The 16069-nt window shown below is 31.9% G+C and overlaps 1 protein-coding gene and 2 long non-coding RNA genes across 6 annotated transcripts in view; 2 read left to right on the forward strand and 1 right to left on the reverse strand.

The window, feature by feature from the left end:
* LOC413248 overlaps positions 1–16069 on the forward strand; it is a 55009-nt gene that overhangs the window by 2351 nt on the left and 36589 nt on the right. The gene's annotated exons all lie outside the window — the stretch shown is intronic.
* On the reverse strand, positions 1460–9523 carry LOC107963976. Of its 4 annotated transcripts, none has more exons than XR_003305015.1 (6): positions 8501–9523; positions 6105–6689; positions 5644–6030; positions 5076–5572; positions 2899–4833; positions 1460–2710 (listed from the first exon to the last, which is right to left on the reverse strand). It is a non-coding gene; the product is annotated as an uncharacterized LOC107963976 (long non-coding RNA). The 4 variants fall into 4 exon arrangements; XR_003305014.1 differs by having other exon boundaries at positions 1460–2417; positions 2527–2710; positions 2899–5572; XR_003305013.1 differs by having other exon boundaries at positions 2899–5572.
* On the forward strand, positions 12785–15547 carry LOC107964737. The gene is made up of 2 exons (XR_001703702.2): positions 12785–14702; positions 14798–15547. It is a non-coding gene; the product is annotated as an uncharacterized LOC107964737 (long non-coding RNA).

Below are 16069 nucleotides of genomic sequence, written 5' to 3' on the forward strand. Positions count from 1 at the left end.
ATATCAGTTTAAAGCAACTTGTAATTTCGTTTTGTTCATTTTTTGATTTGTTATCTCGCATGCTATTAGTGTATTTTATAACGCGAATTGCATCGTAAACGGAATAAGAGAGAAACTATTAGAAAAAAGTATATTGATACCAATTAAGGATTTCCCCAAAAGAAATAGAGCGATAGTTAACATTACTACTTTCTATTTATAAAAAGCGAAAATAAATATTGCTCTGTTTTTTTTCTCGTTTCTTTATTCTATACGCTTTTAACAAATATTTTGATATTTAATTTAAGTTTAAAAAAAAAATAAAAAAAAATTATAAATCTTACCAAAATTTAGATTAATAAAATAATAAATAATTTCCATCGTCTCGAATTTAATTTACCCTCGTCATATTCAAATAAAATTTTCTTTGAATGTAATAACTAAAATAAAATATAACAACAAAATATTATTCATTTTAGATAATAGAAAATCGAAAAAGGAATAATACGTAATAGAAAATATCGAAAAGAAAATTCAAAAATTCAAATTTCCCGCTCTTTCTTTCAAACGTTCTAGATCATAGTATTATTCGAAGAGGGATGCAAACAAAATTTAGAATAAAAGATTTATCATCCAATATAAATTTCTGATTTTCATTTTCATCAATAAACGTTCCTTTGCGAACGATAGTCACGAAAAGGAGACGGCTACTCGTGAAACAAGTGTGGCGAACTTGAGGATGCGACGCAATGCAATGCACAAAAAACCACCGCTACCGGATGCAGCTTAGAGAGCGTCGATGCTTTCCTCGATTCGCTTATGTGTATATGCGCGGATCTGCGCGCGCGTGCATATATATGTGTTGCGTGTATTCTCCGTCGTGTGCACACCCAAAAATCGAGCAACCGACTCTTTGTTCCCTGTCTGGATTTTTATTAGGGCTGGGCCGAAAATTGATTACGATTCGTCGAAACAATCGAAAGAATCGCTTACATTATCAACACGGTTTCCTTTCTTAACCTCTTTGAACGGTAATTATTTTTAATTAATAACGTTAACACATTGATGTTCATCGAGAAATATATTATTTATAACAAAAAAATATCTCTTTTGTCGTAAGAATTATGTTACAGGTTTGATATTATAGGATCTGGAACAAGTGTAGCAAACATGTATGAAATGAATCGCGTGTTTCGCTGATCGTTAATAATGCGGTTTCCACGAAACTGTCTTTGAAGTTTCTGAAATCTTATCCGCATAAAGCGGTGCACTTTGAAGTTTTTGCGAACTTAAATGTCAGCGGACGTTACACACGCACATATATATATATATATATATATATATATATATTATAGGTTAGTTGAAGAAATATATATATATATATATATTTATAGGTTAGTAGAAGAAATATATATATATATTATAGGTTAGTAGAAGAAATTGTTTATTTATGATCATTATCACGTTTATTTTCGTTTTATTATTTTCTTTTTTTTGCATGGCTACATTTGTCATCGAATGTGAATCTCTTAATTAATCTTACAAGGTTATTGTACGTGATCATCACTTATAATGACAGTTTTATTAATACTCGCTTGAAAATAACTGTATCCTCGTAATTCGTAACATTCCTGTTACGAATACGACTAGTTGATGAATAACATTCCAAGATGTGACACTTGGGTCACAATATCTACGGCCCTGTGCTCGTGTGGGCTTAGTAAAGCGTAGGCGTGTCATGCTCCTCCGACTGCATTTGTAACGCCAAGTGCCTGCCCGGCGAATATACTCGTAGGTGCATCTACAGGCTGATTCACATTATGTCCATTAATCCTGCATTTCAAAGCAGATGAAGATAAGACGAAATATTATCTCTAATGCTTATTGCAGACTCATTTGTAACCGGGTATCAGTTTAAAGACCACAGTTTATCATTCCTTTGCCATATATAAGCTGATTCATATACTTATACTTATGTATAAAAGTATATGTTATATTATCTTCAAGATTGGAAAAACATTTGAAAGATATTTTACTGATCTTTAATGGAATTTTGACGGTTCAAGTTATTCCTTTCTCTTTTAATAATTATTGACAAATTATAATTTAAATTTAAATATTAAATTCATAGTATTATCACATCTGAAATTAGATATTTTGCTCTATCAATTTTATTAATCTTTTTCATCCGTACAATAAATTTAATTTTTAATCTAAATTGATTAAAATTTTTCTCTTTCTTCTTTCTTAATAAACTATTTTAATCTAATCATTAAACATTTGTTATCTTTAAACTTGAGAATTTTCATATTTTTTTTCTTATCTTCCTTTAAAAACACACATTATGTTATGTCTTTTGTTTTCTCGTGACAATAATAAAAGTGACGATAAAAAATCAAATTTAATCGTACTTCTTCCTATATAAAAATCTCTTTCATCTGTAATCATAAAATGAATGACATAGTAAGTACGTACAGTTTTGATATTATCCTCTTAATGCTTTGAAAGAGTTCTTTTAGAGAGATTTATCACATGTCAAGTATATACCTGTTTTTCGTCATAGCTTGCATAGGACCATGTTACAGTATGTCGGACAAATTCGTTTAAATAGAGAGATCTGGCGTGGATAGAGTTCACACGGAAGAGGCAACCTGTATCATACGACGTGGCTGGGAACAAGTGGGCGACATAGAGTGGAGGACGATGGTATTTGCGTGGCAATAAAGTTATGCTGGAAGAAAGTATGATTGCTAAGGAAATGAAGTTTTGAAGAATGTTGAAATAAAATTAATTGCAAGTTAAGATTTTATAGATGGAAATATGTAAGTCAATCATTTTATCTAGTAAATTTTCTAAATTTATAAGATTTTTTTATCATACTTTAAATTCTTTTCATCATTTTATAATTTTTGATAATACCTGTATGATTTTTAATGGTATAATTCTTTATTGAGATTCTATCTAAAGTTATAGAACTTTTTGTATAAATTTGTGTTCTCTTCAATTTGATTTCTGCTCATCAACTCTTGTAAATTAAATTCTTCGTTTTCTACAAATATAAAGAAGAATATTTTGATTATGGATGAGATGGTTGAATGCACTTCCTTTATTAGAATTGAGAATTAAGTTCGACATGTTGATAATTGGATCTTGTTATGCGTGGTGTAGTACAGAGCACGTGTTAAAGTTTGGAAGCCGTAGATATGAATATTCCGTGGAAAGAAGATGCCAGGTTTACGCTCTATCAGCAAGGGTTGCTTGAACCCTTAATGAGGCATCTGTATTATGTTTCTTGGGGATACTTCTACATGGTGTTAATTTATTCGAGTGACATCTTTAAAGGGTCGATTCTAAAGGCCAAAACAAACACAAAAGTTAGTGTATAAAAATAAAACTTATTTATTATTACTATAATAAATCATCTTACTCATATTTAAAAAATTATATAATAAATTACTTATAATTTTCTTATGTACATTGAATTGCTTTCTTATATTTTGAGCCAATTTCTGTAAAAAGTTCTATATTGATTGATCAAAGTCATTAAATTAAATATCAACAATTCTAAAACTTGAAACTTCCATTAAAAGTACCTCAAATTGCAGATATAAAATACTAATTAGTATCCCAATAACCTATTCCATACATAATAACTATTCAGGCCAAACACAAATTAAAAAAAGGAATGAAAACTGCAACAAATTCAACAATTATCCCCAACGTATAAGTCCAATTACCATTTTTAAAAAACGGTGAATATTCAATCCATGGACTTAATTAATCAACAGGCTGGTTAAAAATATTATTAAAAGAACCCTACCTCAAAGGTTGAAAAATAAAAAATGATCTTTCTATTTTTCTCTATATATAATTAATAAACGATTTTCATGGATCCTGAACGAATCATGTATGATGTGATACAAGCCTCCTGAAAATCCTTGTTGAACTTTCAGTTCCTCGGAATAGATTGTGTCCCGTCGTCGCGTTCACGAAAACGTGCTCGTATGCGGACGGGGATCGATGCTCGTCCAACGAGACGCCATTGAACTTGATTTCCCGACACCAGGTCCCCGTGGTTGCACGTGCAGAAACTCCAAAGGAGAACGGCGTTGCCCTCGACGCTGTCTCACGTATTTCCAGGCCTGGGATTGCATATGGATCTTGAGAACGGGTCGAGTCTCTTGCGGATTTTCAGTCTTTCTCTCCTTTTTTCCCCTCCCTCTCTCTTTTCTCATCGCGTTCTTCGTTTTACTTCTTCCTTAAAGCATGCATGCTCTTTGTTATTCGAATCCTGAAATAGTGTACTTTCACTACGATAAACGAATTTAATCTGTGAAAATGTATTCTCTCATGATTGAGTGTTCTTCCAATCTCGTTGGAAGCTTTGAAAAATTCAGATTCAAAATCATGAAGTTTAAGAATGATTTTTCTATCAATTGATTCCGTGAATCAATTTATTTCCAATTATTTGATAGTCTGCAATCTTTTGTAATTTAAATTAAAAGAAATCCTTCTCTGTTTTTTTAACCTTATTTTTATTAATTGTTAATTCAATATTCATAATTTATATATCATAAGTTCTATTCTTTTGTATTTAGAATTCGCTCAAACTTGTTTTGGAAGCTTTGAAAAATTCAGATTCAAAATCATGAAGTTTAAGAATGATTTTTCTATCAATTGATTCCGTGAATCAATTTATTTCCAATTATTTGATAGTCTGGAATCTTTTATAATTTAAATTAAAAGAAATCCTTCTCTGTTTTTTTAGCCTTATGTTTATTAATTGTTGTAATTCAATATTCATAATTTATATATCATAAGTTCTATTCGTTTGTATTTAGAATTCGCTCAAACCTGTTTTGGAAGCTTTGAAAAATTCAGATTCAGGATCATAGAAGTTTAAGAATGATTTTTCTATCAATTGATTCCGTGAATCAATTTATTTCCAATTATTTGATAGTCTGGAATCTTTTGTAATTTAAATTAAAAGAAATCCTTCTCTGTTTTTTTAGCCTTATCTTTATTAATTGTTAATTCAATATTCATAATTTATATATCATAAGTTCTATTCGTTTGTATTTAGAATTCGCTCAAACCTGTTTTTATTTTATATCAATAAAGCACACCGAACGTCATGAATTAATTTAGCGCACTAAACGATCCATTTTCAAACATTAAACTCATCTTGAACGAAGATAAGCATCGAGATTCTTATCTTCGTAATTAAACGAAAGAGAGATAATTAATCCTTATCGCACAATGAAGAGAAAATCATTTTACAAGGGGATCTATGCTCGCTAATATAACAAGAAGGATTATCAATCGCGTGGAAAGTCCGGTTCTTCGTTGCTTGTATTGTTTTGCGGTCGCTTGTATCTCTCGCATGTGCATTTATTTTACGTAACCAAGATTTCTATATTGAAATCTAATACGTTGATTATAGTAGATCTGGAACTGGAACTGGTGCGACCACGTATTGTACTCCCCGTACATTGTACAGTACGATTCAAAAATATTGCACAATTTTTCTAATAAAATTAATTTTCTCCTGTAAACATCGAAACAATTTTCGATTCTTCTTCTGTTTCTCTCTCTAAAAAAAAAAAAGAATAGATTAGAAGAATAGATTATTTAATTCGTGTATCAGATTACGAGGAAAATTACTTTGAGAAGAAAAATGTATGATAATTAATATCTAAACGGAATCGGGGCACATCCTTTTCCTAATAATAAACAACAGCGAGAGCACGTTGCTCGGAGGATGTTTACGAGCTTCGTAGCGTTTCACGTATCTACTTTTTTAATCCCATTCGCCCACATGTTGAATCATACGCAATATCGTTTCCAGAATTATCTTCGGCCGACATTCTCATCTAACTGATGCTCTTCCAACAAATACTCAGATGTACTCGAACAATATCGAGTATATCGAGAAACAAATTCGAAAATATTTACGAGATTGTTACGATGGATGGATATGTTGAGAAACATAACCTCAAAGAGTCACACCTGTCAACACTTCCTACGTATCTTTTCCCATCCAATACGAATCTAAAATAATATTAACGAGATAAATACATATAAGTTTTCAGATATTTCACTGAATCACATAAAATATTGCCTACCTGTTTTTTCCATCGACATCGAAACCGTGTCCCTCCCCTCCCCTCGTTTCTCGGCCAATTCCGCGTCGCTCGGCATTCCGCACTACAGTTAGACCGAATCACGGGGGAAAGAAGGGAGGAGATGGACAAGAAGGTGAGGTGGAAGAAAAAGCGGGCCGGTGTCGTCTCGGCAGGGTCGGCCGACCCACGCTTCTTAAGTCCACAATTGACCGCGCGTGCATCCAATATGGCTGATAAAACCGGATCTCCGCGCGAGGGGTTAAGCTGACTGCTGCCATGTACGCAGGCAAAAGCCCGATGCCTAATGTCGTTACTCGTTACGATTCCCTTATATGTAACGCGCCCAGGGATTGAGATAAAGGTTCGTTTACACTAAAGCTGCGGAGAGAAGACCGTTCACCGTTCCTTTCTTCCACGAGAGCCGCTCAATGATGCCGTTAATGAGAGAAAAATCCTTGCGATGCCGTCGTCGTGGTCGGGCGGAACGAGGTATCCTTGCGGGATCCTCCCCTCGCCGATAATCGTATGAAAGGGGATCTGAACCTTTTCACGTGCAAGAGGATAAAGCCTGGTCTTTTCAGCAACCTGTATAATTAAAATTCGTTTGTGAAAATTTTTAATCGTGTTAAATCGCGAATTGAGTTGTTAAATTTCGAAAAATGAGAAACTTAAAATTGGAATAAACATTTTATAGAATTTTAATATAGAAATTGATGTTTCTTTGCCATATAATAATATATTTCTTTATTTAGAGGTTATGAAATCAAGTTTCATAAATGTTGATAAATTTTGATACATTCGTAAAAGATTTTTGTAAGTAATTTCTCAAATATTTTTTTTCCTGTGTCTCGATAAAGTATTTCACAATGGACATTAAAAGAAATATTTCTAAAAGGTGTCAAGCAGGATTTGTCGTTTCCTCACCGGTTCGTTATCTTTCTGGGTCCGCTTGTACAAGCCGAAGTACAAAGGTATGACTAACGCGCAGAATATGTAGAACAGTGTTCGTTATACAATGTACGCGTTGCCTTTAACAGGCGCTGTTCCTTTTGCAATTTGTTAGCGCCCCGCGAAAGTGTCACGTCTTTTCGCGCGCATTTTTCACCGTCGCTGTAAACTTTGCGTGACGCTATTCAAAATATATTCGGCCGCCGCACCAACACCAAGTTACATCATTGTGATTGCGATCGACTTTTCTGACAATAATATTGTCTCTCTTTCGTCATAATAATAAAATACATTGCGTGCGTGTGACGTTATATAAAAACAAAAGAAGAAAATATGTATTATTGCAATTCTTTTACGAGAAACGAATAAGAATTTAATAATTTAGATTTACGATTATCGTCGCATTTTGTCATACATAGTTTTGTAAAATGTTTGTTAAGAGTAAGAAAAAATTTAAAAACTACTTTTGAGAAAGTATACGAGAGACATCAAGTATGTATGTACCATATATTCTACAACTTTCACCTACTATTATACTATTTCTATATCTTAGCATATTTTTTCTTATTATACTTCTTTTACTTACCAAATATATAAAGAATATTATATTCTTAAAAATAAATATACAGAGAGAAAGGATGGTAGCAATATCAAGTATCTGCTAATTTTATCTTTTAATTTAGGAAAACTCAGAATAGTTGAATAAAAGAAGAGAAGAAATAATTTTAAAGATATTCATTTGAAATTTTTATTATTGTAATATTGTAAATTATAGAAATAGAATATAAGTTATTAATTTGTATAGATACAAGTTGTTAATTTCTTTTAAAGAAAGTCATAATATATCAGAACTTATTTTTAAATGAATTAATTAAAAAAAATCAGAAATGAACAATACAAATGTAAAAGGAATATATATATTTAAATTCGTTTGTATATAATATAGCATATGGAAATATTTCTTAAGAATATGTTAGTTTCTCATTAGAAAGCTGATAAGATAGCAGTTTTTATCTTTTCTTTATTCCTTTTAAATAATTTTTTATCCTATATGTGTGTATATATATATATATATTTATTGCAATACATTGATTGCATATTAAATCAAATAAATGTATCATATTTAATTAATGATTTAATTTAAATATTTATGTTTACATTTTATATCTCTTTGCATCATACGTTATCATATAAATGAAACAATATCATCAAAACAGTATACAATCAGACATATGCAATACGTCTGGTAAAAATTGCAATAAAAATAAGATTTCTAAAAAGATTGCAAAAAACATTTCTTTGATTTTTATGTATCTATTTTAATATTATGTATTCTTATTAAAAGTATAAAAATTGAATTTTTAAATATTTGAAAATAATTGAAAGTAAATGAAAGTTTGAAAGAAGTTTATTAAAGTTAATCTTATAAATTGAGAAAGCAACAGTACCTTTCTTAATAATGCAAAGAACGCATAAGATAAGCGTTATTGCACCTTTATACAGCTTATCGCTAGACAGAACTCTGATTATTTAACGAGATGCGCTATTGTGCATCTTTACAAGGAAAAACAGTGTAGAGGTTAGTTTCATGTGCACTGATGGCGTGCCTAATATGCAACGAGAGTGTGAACAGTGTGAACGAACTCGTAAATCGTCAGCGTCGGGACACTTTTGTCTGCGCGCGCATTAGACGCGCACGCGTCGTCGCGACTACGCGTTTTAATCAGCCACTGCGTGCGGGAACGTCCCGAGGAATTTTATTAACGTTTTTCACGGAGAAGAATGGCTCGTAACTCAACTAACCTAAGAATGTTGTGAACAAAGTTAAGGAGAAGAAAGAAAATATGCGCGTCAGACTTAATCCAGCTAAGGATTTTCACATTGGTTTATTAGTGGTTCGTAAGAAAAATATTTAATATGTATAGGTTATGGGACAAATTAGATAATTTTAGATATTGGTTCACGTTGCAATTGTGATATAATTATTAATAATTAAATTTACAAATGATAAAAGTAAAATTTAAATTAACTTTTAGGAATACGATCGATTAATCGTTTATCGTTCTGATAACTCGATTCACTAATCGTATTGATAATCAATAAATTTGCTTAGGTTATAATACAATGTATTTTAAATCATTCGTGCGATTATAATCACACGTTTGTCTTGGCTGCTCGATTTCTTCCTTAATTTATTTGCCACATGATATTTAATTATCACGATGCCATACAATTAACGCGAGAAGATGAACATATCGAATTATTCCCGGCCCCTTAATTGTTCGCAATTCATTGTGGATTTCTGCACGTAATACAATTATCCACAGACATGTTCGCTTTTTGCTGCGATTAAATCTTTTCCTGTGTCATTATAATCGATGTTCTATCGTGATTTATTAAATATATAGAAAAGAAATTTATAGGAATAATTAATAATAGGACTATTAAAAAATTGAAGAATTATTTTATTCAGTGGAAAGTGAATAAAAATTTTGTTTTTATTCTCCTACAAATCGACATTTTCTTATATATATATATTATTTACTTTATCTTCATTAAAGAATTTATTATTGATTATAAATAAAATTAAATTAAAATGTGAATAAATTTTTTCATTAATATATAAAAAGATTAATACTTTTATTTGCAATATTTTTTTTTATATATATAATAAATTGGATTCAATAACTTTCTAAATCAAATACGTTTGAAGTAGGATGTTAATAATATGACTCAGAGGATTGAATAAGTTGCATTTTCAAGCTTGTAATCCAAATAATGTGTCTAGATCTGGGGGCGCGTGCGATTGATATTTTAAATGCAAATCAACCCGTTAGTAGTTTCACAGTGGCGAAGGAAAATATAAGTAGCTTATACTTACATACATTAGTTATAACGCTTCCCACGCGTTCTACTACATTGAATTGTGATAATTAGCCAAGCTATGATAGCGCGTGATCCTTGCCGACAACTGAACAAAGAATTTCTTATTGAAACTATTAGCATACTCCAATGCTCTATATTTTTTAAAATCTCAATGACACAAGAAAAGACATTTCAAAGATTGAGATATAATTTAGAAAAAGATTGGCAAAATAAAAAATTAAATATTTTTAAAAGTTTTCTAAACATTTGTATAATGTACAATTATTTTCAAATTTTTAGTTCTTAAAAATTCAGGAAATATTTTATAATATATATATATATTAAATAATTTTGAATTCAATTAAAGTTATGGATAAAAATTTGTTTAACGTTTTTGGCCTATTTTTATTAGAAAATTTTTTTTTGTATTTCGTGTACTATTTTGGATCATTTTACGATAGATGATAAATGGTTCGAAAATAGAACATCGATATATTCACTTTTAACGTGGCCCAAAAAGGCGACTTACACTCTCGAGAGAGCGTGTACACGATTAATTTAACAGCCCTGCCAAAAGTGTGACGAGACAAGAATTTCCTTTCGATTAGACTCGCTTTTCGCTTCATGGATTTTAATCTTTCAGAAACTTTTCAATATTTACGAGCATGCCGTTGCATCTTTTTCACGCGATTTCAATCTGAATACCTGCAAAAATGAATATAAATTAAAATAACATAAATTTTCATTAATATAATGTCTAATCCAATTTATCTTTATCTACATATGTTTGTTTTATTTCTAATAATAGATTTTTAATAATTTTTATTTTTTTTTAAAGTAAAAAAAGAAAATTTTAAGAATGTATACATAAAAATAAAGAAAATAAAATTTACTTAAAAATGATTAATTTTTTTCTTTTAGAATTAAGTATATAAATAAGCAAACTCTTTGTAAGAAGAAAAATTAAAATAGTGTTCAAGAATAAATCTACAAGAATTTTTGTATCCAAAATTATACACCTCACCCTATAAAATACACTTAATCCTTTGATCCATTTCTGGTGAATGTTTATGATGATGAATAAGTCTAGTGACTTAATAATAAATTTTGTGCAACTTACCATATTTAAATCTTTTAAATCATTCATTTAAATCTTTTAAATCTTAAATCATTTAAATCTTCAGAAATCTCTTTCCAAAATTTTTTTAAAGTTAAAAAATGTATGAAACTAAAATCACAAAAAAGATCCTTCTCTTCTAATACTAATTTTTTGATTTCAAACCTGTAAGAAAAATTATTTATCTTATACAATCAGAGAAATCTTCACAACTTACAATAATTTGTATTAATTAATAATTTGTATATAAAATTAATCAATAAATCTATTTATTATAATAGTTTTTTTTATTAACGAAATCTTATTTCACAGGAATAACTTTTTATGATTCTATTATAAATATTTGCACATACAGCATGTATATATTTATATACTACTGTTCTATATATATATATATATACAAATATAAAATCAGGATTTTCGAGTTAAATGAATTTCTTTGTAAAGTAATGTACAAGCTCTTTTGTGACTGACTATACATGTGTGTATATCTACCGCACGTGACACGGGCCAAATTCGTAATTCCAAGAAAACTCGTTGACTCGGTCAAAGCGTGTTCCGCCAAGAGGCTAAACCGCCGTGTGTGAATTGAAACGATTTCGCGTGACTCTTTTGTCCCGAGCCCTGTCTTTTGTGCCTAGTTGAAATCGTTTCGAATGCGTTCGCGTAGGCGTCACGGGTGTGTTGTCCCGCATGAACGGTTCTAGTTTGTCACCAGCGCCACGACCATTTTTCCCCTATGCGTTTTAGTTTGTCCCTGAACGACCGAGGAATGCTTCTAGCATCGAACTTCCGGGTTCGTTGTCGATGAAGATGATCGAGATTGTGCGTTCAATCTTGAGAAATGACGATATTCTTTCGTGTGATAGATATTTGTGATTTAAATCTGTCACGATATATTTATACTAGGGTTTTTCGTTATTCGTTGATTCTTCAGAGTGTAAAATATATTTTGCAAGTAAAATTTGTTTTGAATGTCAAATCGTATAGCTTCACAGCAGATATTTGAAAGAATGTATATCAATGAATTTTTTGAAATTTTTATTTTGTATAAATATACAAAAATTATATTATAAATATAAAAAAACAACAGTGATATTTATTGTTATAATAAAACATAAAGAAGTAAAGAAAAAAAATGATGAATATCTTATTCTTCGAATATTTCGAAATGTTAATTAATATTTTATGGATTCTCTGTCATGATACCAATTAAGTTTCAATTTCCGGTATCATTCGGATGTACAAGCGAAGATGAATAATTTTATCGTTTGAGTATATTTATATTCTTAAAAGGTACTAAATAATTTTTAACTGATGGAATAAAGATAATAAGAATGATGAGGAAACCAGTTGTTGTATGTAAAATAAGGGTGTGTTTTTAGGTAAGCTTGTTCCTAGCGTGGAGTTTGAATTCTGATTAGAGGGGGGTTTCCGGTTCTTCTAAGTTTGGCTGAATATACGTTTAACGTTTATTTGATGTCATATTTTTCTTTTTTCCTTTCATAGAAATTCTAGAGAATGTTTTAAAATATAGAAATAATAATTTAAAGAGAATTTTGAAAAATTTATATAATATTCTTTAAATTCTAAATTTCATTCTATAAAATATAGAATTTTTTAATATTTTTTGATATAATATAAAATTGCACAAATATAATTCACTGAAGAATTTTTTCTCCAAACAAAACTATTCATTTCAAATTTTTAATAAATACATTCATTTTTATCTTTTTTCATTAATTTTTCATTATGATATTCTGACATTGTTTTTTTAAATTTATTTCTCGAGGATTGAACTATTTCTATGTAAATACACGTTTCGTTTCATAAGTTAGTCGTGGGGCGAAGCAATCGAAATACGTATGCCGGATTCAGTTTAAAAAAAAAAAAATATTATTTAATACCGCGTGGGCAATGAGGTGGTGCATAGCATGGTGTGTTGCTTTTATCTCGAGGATTATATGGGTGGAAAGTGGGCACAACGAGAAAAACTGTCATTTGACGGCTGGCCAATGGGCTTGGCAGGCAATACGCGATGTGTTACATTTACGAAGTTGATAAAATAAACTCAAATAGAACGGTTTCCTCGATGTTTCCTCCACACTGATGTTTATAATAGTATTGTTTCAAAATTGTTCGCATTTGAATTAATGTTCGATTGTTCGGAATGAAAACAACACTTATTTCGTAGATTAGAATTAGCAAATCCAAACGTCGAGCAACTTAAAATTTTTTTTTTTAATTAAAATGAAAAATGATCAATAATAATTTTTCAAATTACGTAATTTCAAAATTAATACGAGTTACGGACAAACACTGACAACTGTTTCACTACAACGATAATATCACTAGCAATAATACAACAGCAGCAATAATAAATTCCCACATTTTTTCACAAAGTTACTAGACCCGACAAACTTACTAGATTTCTCACAAATCCACTTTCCAATTATCGATAACATTGCTAAAGCTGACACTTTCAACGATTCTAAAATTAAAAACCCTAAAAGAAACTTGAAACGTTTTTACAAACTACAAAAAAGAAATTAAAATATTTCACGTAGAAATGAACGATTTTTCTCTGTATTTTCATCGATCTGTCTTGTCACGTTTACAACGAAATCCGAGAGGGGTACGTTGTGTCGTGCCTTCACTATTAATAGTTTAGAATATATGTCGAGCCCGTACCGGCCTAGTTAATCCGCGAATACCGCTCCGTCCAAAGCGCAACAATGGAATATTACATTTTATTAGAGGTTCGCGTGTCCCTTGGTATCCTTCGTTCTCCCAACTTCCTTTTGTTTCGAACGCGAACGTTGCACGAGAATCTAACGTACGGGATAGCCGTACGACGTCACGCTGCGACGTTGCAATTAGCGTCGTATTAGCGAAAGTCTGAACGCTATGCGTTCCACCGTGGATTTCGCGTTCCGCGTGAGAGTGGGGAGGGGAGTATTAATCATAATTTTCATTTCTCGAGCCGACCACCACGCATCATTAAGAATCTTACTCGGTTCTTACGTCGAATTAAATTTAACCTGTCTGCTATGCTGCTTTTTTTCCGTTTTCTTCCCCTCCCCTTTTATTTCTGGATTATTTCTTCTTCTAGAAACGTGTCGTTTAGAGAGGTTAGCTATTGTGATATCGCGTTACGGGTATAATGATACGCTTCGCGTAATTTCATTGTGATGGATGAACGTGTTACGAGAGTAAAAGTTTTCAAAAGAAGAATGGAACTCTATGTTAATCCTATAATTAGGATTCAGCTCTGAACTTTGTATTAATTGAAGAATTACTTTTGGGAGATCGTCGAAACATTTAACGTATTGAGAAAATTATCGATAGATCGTGGCGAGAGAAATTTAATCTTTCTCTTAAGGGAAGGTGAATTTTAATGATAGAGCATAACATGAAATTACGATCTTAGAAAAATATTGTACAAAACACTTGCTATCTTTATGAATTATTAATTCCCTGAACTTACCAACGGTTGAGCACCACCGCCTCCCATTCTGACCCAACGCAATAATAATAACTCTGGCTCTCGGAACAAGAATAAGAAAACAAAAAAGAAGAAAGAAATCTGAAGAAATCTAACGAAAAAGAAGTCCAGAAATAGAAGCGTTTACGTAACGCTGTAACCGAGTCGAGCAGTAACTCGCCAGGTAAGGGTTGAAATCTTCCTCTCCCCCGCGAAATCGCGTAGAAATCAATCCGTGCGCCCATTTTTTTTTTTTTTTCCTCCCGCGGCCTTTTCCAGGAAACCGCATACCAGGAGCCGATTTCCTGCGACGGAGGAGGAGAGAAGGACTCGACGACGAGCAGAGGCGAGAGGATTCTTCTTCTCGTGATCCTCTGCTACGTGTTGTACGCTAAGCGAAGAGAAGACCGATCGAGCAGATTTAGTAGCCGCGTCTAACGGTTCACCGAGGTTCTTCTCTCCTCTTAGGTTTACCAGCAAACACACACGGCCACCAACCAGCAATACAATCGGCAGCCCACCGGCGCCTTTCCTGTTTGTTCCTAGGGTTCTTCGATACGTACTTCCCTCTCTCTCTCTCTCTCTCTTTGTTCATCTCGGTTGGTTCGGTGATGTTTGTAGTCTCCTCGAATGCGAGTGCAGTGACCCATCGAGGATGCTTGGCTTTTGCAAAGGATGCTTGGATTTTTCTTTAGGAAGGAAGGAAAGATGCTTTAAGGAAGAAAACTCTTACTCGACTCACTTACTTTTTCCAACGATGCTCACGATGATGGAGATGATTTAGATATTTAGAGAGGATGTTCAATGTTTTTTACGAGAAATTTTGAAATTCTCGATGAATAATACGTGATGGAAAATAGAGAAATTTGAGGCAAGTAAAGGACAAAATTTGAACACTGAAGAATCCTTGTAATTTTCCTTTAAATTGATCAGAAACATATTTCATCCGTACACGAATAAATTGTACAAAATATAATAATTAAAATACTTATTGAAAATCAGTAAACTTATTAGAATCATTAAAAAAAAGCCTTCGAGTAAGAAATAATCATGGGAGAAGGAAATAATTCGAAAGTGAGGTTAGAAATACCGATATTTTTTTTTTTTTTTTTTCTCTCGTTTAAAGGAAATTTTATTGGATCGATCGATATTTGTTGTGAGAATCGGCGGCACGCGCACCTTTGACCAACGATTTCTCTCCTCTCGGGATCGGTATTTTGAGTTGCGTGGCACGTGGGAGGCGAAAATATAGCCGCGATCTTAGGAGGCCGAGCATAGAGCATGGCGTAACCGGTAAACAAACTCGGAAAAGAAGGACACCCTGGGACGAGGGGGAATAAACCTGTTCGGTTAACTTGTTATCGGCGAAACGCGAAACTAGTTATTAAAAGCGATCGTTTTATACGACGGAGATGAGAAGCGCGTTAAAGTTACAAGAAGCTTGTGTATCGTTGCTCCGCTATTCTTTTTTTCCTTCTTTCTTCTTCTTCTTCTTCTTTATGAATTCCTCTCGAGTCGTGGAATCTCGTTCCAGTCACGATAGATACGTTA

This window comes from Apis mellifera, linkage group LG7 (assembly GCF_003254395.2).
Source record: "Apis mellifera strain DH4 linkage group LG7, Amel_HAv3.1, whole genome shotgun sequence".
In the NCBI taxonomy this organism is placed as follows: domain Eukaryota; kingdom Metazoa; phylum Arthropoda; class Insecta; order Hymenoptera; family Apidae; genus Apis; species Apis mellifera.